This window comes from Loxodonta africana, chromosome 15 (assembly GCF_030014295.1).
Source record: "Loxodonta africana isolate mLoxAfr1 chromosome 15, mLoxAfr1.hap2, whole genome shotgun sequence".
NCBI classification, from domain to species: domain Eukaryota; kingdom Metazoa; phylum Chordata; class Mammalia; order Proboscidea; family Elephantidae; genus Loxodonta; species Loxodonta africana.
In genome coordinates this window covers 41,561,493-41,566,358 of record NC_087356.1, presented here as the reverse complement: position 1 = coordinate 41,566,358, position 4,866 = coordinate 41,561,493, and positions in this window count along the sequence as shown.

Sequence of the window (4,866 nt, the reverse complement as noted above, 5' to 3'; positions counted from 1 at the left end):
ACAGGAGAACCCCTTAGTGAGGGAAACAGGGAGGGAGGAGGAAAACTACAAGAGTACTGGTAATACAAGGATTCTTCTCCCAGGAAAATGAGAGTGCAGAGGGGCAAGTGGAAGGGCGGGGATAGGAAGAGGGGAAGGAGAACTTTCTGAACCAGGTCCCGTGGGAGGCGTGGGAGAGGCCTGCCCACTGAGCAAACAGGAAGGAGTGCTAGGGGCAGCAAGAACGTGTACCTGCGAGGAGTAAGATGTGAGGAATGAGGGGTACTGAGTCCTCAGGATATTTTTATTAGAGTAGCTGGCCAAGTTAGAAGCCCAAGACATTCCTGGTGGAGGAGGGCTGAGGCCAGTTGAACCATGTCCGTGGTTGGGTAAAGTTAACATCAGTCAGGGACAATCCTGAAGAGAAGCAGTTTGCAGTAGGTAGAGTCAGGGCTGATGGGTGAATAAGCATTGGGACTGGTTTAGCACAACCTGGCAGAGACCCCTCTTCATCCCGCACCAGCTGCGCTCCTAGCCCCTTCACTCAACTTTGGTGACAGCTGGGATGGGGGATGGAAGGCTGATGGACCGAGGGGTCTCTGGCCCTGCCCCTCCCTGGTGCACAATCATATTGCTCCAGTCTCAGAGGGTATGTTCCAAACCCTCTCCCTCTACCTCTCCGGAAAGTGGATACAAAGCTTGGTGTGTCCTTGTTTGTCTCTGTTTTCCTGGGGGCAGCTCTCTAGCTTCTAGCTTCTGGCAGACTGAGATGCTTTCTCATCTAGGGCGGAGTGTGTGTGCTGAAACCGCCCTGCTTCATGGCTCACTTTTGTCCTGATGGCCCACCAGGGTGGTGTGCCTCTGCCCCTTTCGTTTCTGAACTTTGGCTCACAGTAGATTTGAGCAGATCAATGCTCTGCCTAAAACCTTCCAGTGACCCCCTACGGCTCCATAAATAGAGACCAAATGCTTATTGCCACCTTCCCAGGCCTTGCAAGACCAGCCCTTCCCCACTTCTCCAGCCCTACTCCTCCATTGTTCCCTGTGGACTCACTCACACTGGCCTTCTCTCTGTGGTTCCAATGTAACTGGGGCCCCTAGTGGCCTATTCTGCATCTTGTTGACTGAGGGAAATTTCAGTTGGAAGAAATTTCAATTTTCCTCAGTCCTTAGAAAATATGACAAAGAGGGAGGGTATTCTTAATGTACAGCAAACCATGGCGAAAGAAATGAACAACAAAAAAGGACTCTTCCGTATGTATACTTTAAATTTTTTTTTCCACAAAACCAAAATCCACTCTCCTCAGCTCTGTACCTTAATAACAACCTCTTTCAAGATGGCTCCCAAACTACTCTCCTCCTCCCAGGCCCTAGCCCGCTCCTCTCACCTCAGCTCTTTATTATGTAGATCGCCTCCTCTTTCCTTTAGTCTATTGATTAACCCACTGCTCAGATCTCCCACTGGAAAGCCCAGGAGGTGACCCAGTAAGGGGAATGCCTGGGGTGGGAGGAGGGCTGGGAGGTTACATCACTTCTGTCAGCCCCTTCCAGTTTCCAACAGGCTTCTTCTTATCTAGGGGACTGGGCCGTTCCCTCAGCTGGGAACACACTGGCCTTCAACCCCCTCTTCCTCCAGCCTCAGCTAAGGCAGCCCTCTCCTACATACTCTCATGGCTTCCACCATACCGAAAGCTACAAGTTTATTTCAGAGACAGACCATTAGTGGACTCCCACAAGAGACTATAAGCTCTATAAATGGGCAGTGACTGTGTCTATTTGGTTCACAGCCAAATCCCAAGAGGCCAGCCCACAGCTTGGCACCTAGCAGGCTCTCAATAAATATTTGTTGTAGTTGCGTATTCACATCTTACTCATTCTTCACCACCAGCTCAAAGCCCTCCTCTCTCTAACAGTCCTTGGTCAATCTTCTCTGAAAGGCCCATAGCTTGCTCCTTTCCTGCCCATACACACCCATTACCAAGCCTAGACTGAGGCACAGTGACTTGAGGGTTGTTTCCTCATTTTTTTTCTGATTAAAACAACCCACTTCTCTAAATGCAGCTGGATTATTGGGGACTCTCCTCTCTGGTAGCTTTGATTGATGTCCCCGCATTCCCCGCCCCATGAAGGCCTTTCCTCTATTTACCTTACTGAGAAAAAAAAAAAAAAAAAAACCCATTGCCGTCAAGTCAATTCCTACTCATAGTGACTCTATAGGACAGAGTAGAACTGCCATATACAGTTTCCTATTATTATAATAATAATTTTAGGAGCGGCTAGAGGATTCGAAATGTTGACCTTCTACTCAGCAACCAATCCCTTAATCACTGGCGCCACGAGGGCTCCGGAGGGGTGCCTGTTCCTTCCACACACACAAACACCAGAATATGGCCTCCTGCTTAGACTTCCTTTTCCAGCTCAGAGCTGGGGAGCCAGGCTACCCCCGTGTCCACCGCTTCCTTGTTTCCATCTCCTAGGACTGGTGAGGTGCGAGAGAATGGAAAGCCAGCCTGGCCTTCATCCCTCCCCCTTAGGAGAGACCAGGCTTTGTGGCTTGCGGATGTGTCTCCATCCCCACATCCTTCCTTGATGGGCGTGGAGGGCCTGAGATCACCCTTCCCACATTTTACCAACGGAAATGCTGACACTGAAGCGGAGACGGATGCTGGGCCTTGAGCCAAGGCCACCTTATTATGTATACAGGGCCAAACCCTACAGTCCTCTGACCCCATCTCTAGGGTCACTGCAGGGAGCTGAGCAGTAGTTCAACGGGTAAGGGCGACCCCTGGTGGCAAGGAGAAGCGGCCTGCCTGTCCCTCAGCGCCATGACTTTGCGACGGACAGAGGAAGGCGCGTGGCCTGTAGACCACTCACACAAACACAGTCTTTAATAATCACTTTATTAATGCAAGGACCTTATTTCTAAAATCGGCAGAAATCTAGTATAACTGAACAACAAAGCTGTAAAGTCCTATGCAAATCTAAGTTTTTAAAAATGTGTGCAAACAATATTATAAGATTGTTTTAAGGTAAAGATTCAACCATAATTCTAGGTAGAAGATGTTACAAAACAATGAAGTTCTGTTTGTGGTTTTAAAACAATCATTTAACAAACTCTTATTGAAAACATCCACGCGCCAAGGGTACCTTTGCTGAAATGAGCATCCCGTAGTTGCCTCAGGATGTGTGACCAGATTAGGTGAAGCTACCTCCATGCATAGAACATGCACGTTCCTGAGTGGCTCCCAAGGCCCTTGAGGGAAAAGAACCCAACTTTTGATGCACCTTGCCCCTGGTCACATTCCCTGTAATGACCCAATAACGCTGCCCCATGATTTTAACTGCACTGTATCGCCTGAATCCCTAAGAAGATGGGGATGAGCCTTAGATGGCCCTTGGCACATGGTGGACAAACTTCACAGGTTCATACAGATTCAAGAGTCTGGTGCTAAGCCCTGGAATGCCGCAGTTTACCGTCACGGGAGAGAATGGGCTCTTGTTAAAGAGTCCAGGGACGGGTACCATGGCCGTCCCTAAGTTTCTATGGTACCGATCTCTTATCTCAAGTGCAGGGGGACTACTGGACAAAGGGCTGGCTGTGTTGACAGAAATACTTGGAGAAACAAGCCTTCAACAACCTTCCAGGCAGAAATGGGCACGCTTAGAGACCATCTGACCAAGTAATATGAACTCCACCCCTGCTACCAAGGGAATCTGGGCAATCTACTTAGAACATCCCTTCCAGAGCTGCTTCTGTTTCTAGATTAAATGGAATATTTCTAAGAAGTAGCTAGTCTCTACCTAACTACGTACAGAAGAAAGAAATTTCACTGACAATTCGGTATCATGGCTATACCTTCTGGGGTGAGGTCTTTTCTTACTCACCCTGATGATCAGGGATGTACTAGTATGTGCCCAGATCAGGAAACATAAAAGCTGAAAACGGGGTTGGAGACAGAAAGTCCAACGTGTTGCTGGCCACTGCGGTGTCACTGCCCCGATACAGGTGTAACCTGAGTCCCTGCTTAGGAGCCAGAAATCAGCTGAGAAGAGGCCTCAGGAGAAAGGCTGCCCTTGCCCCAGAGTGGATGAAGTGGGGCCTCTGCGCAGCTCATCCCACAGAGCAGGCTGTAGCAGCAGCGTTCCTGACTTGGCTGAAGGGCTTGGGTAAGTCCCTTCTGCAGCACCTCAGGAGTTCCTTGGGCAACCTGAGAAGTCAGGGCAGTTCTGGCCCACGACCCTGAGGTGTGGGCAGAGCGCTTTGTGGGAGAAGATGTTGAATGAGAGTGCCCTGGTTACTGCCTCCTGGCAGCCGCCCAGCATTCACCTGCCTCTGCCATGTAAACCTGGGGCAGGTTAGGCAGACATCGCAGTCAGAACATGTGGGCCCACATCCAGGGACATGGAGGACTCAGGCCTTCGCGGGCTTCCTCAGGAGACCTGTGGGCTACACAGGGACCCTAAGAGGCCTAAGAGGTCCAGCCTCAGGGACCGGGCTGCTCCTGCCTCCAGGATAGGGAGTTTCCTATAAGCGATAGAGGAAGGGTCAGAGAGGGGTACTCTACTTCCCCCCAGGCAGCCGGCCCAAGCCCCCATCCACCGCCCCCCTTCCTCTGAAGCCTCAGCCTTGTTGGCGGGGAGAGGAACGCCTGGGCCGGCGACGCCAAGGTCAGGCTCTGTGCGCAGGGCCTGTGAGCTGGGCTTGAAAGGAGAAAGCACCCCCTCCTCCAGAGCAGGGCAGCCCCCCACCCGCGAAGGGGATTCAGCCTCGCGCGATGCGGTCTTCCCGTCGGGATCGGGCCCCACTGCCTGCTGGGATTTGTAGTTTTTGTTCTCGCCGCGGTACGTGGAGCGGCACGGTGGTTCTGCTGCGGGGCACACAGCTCC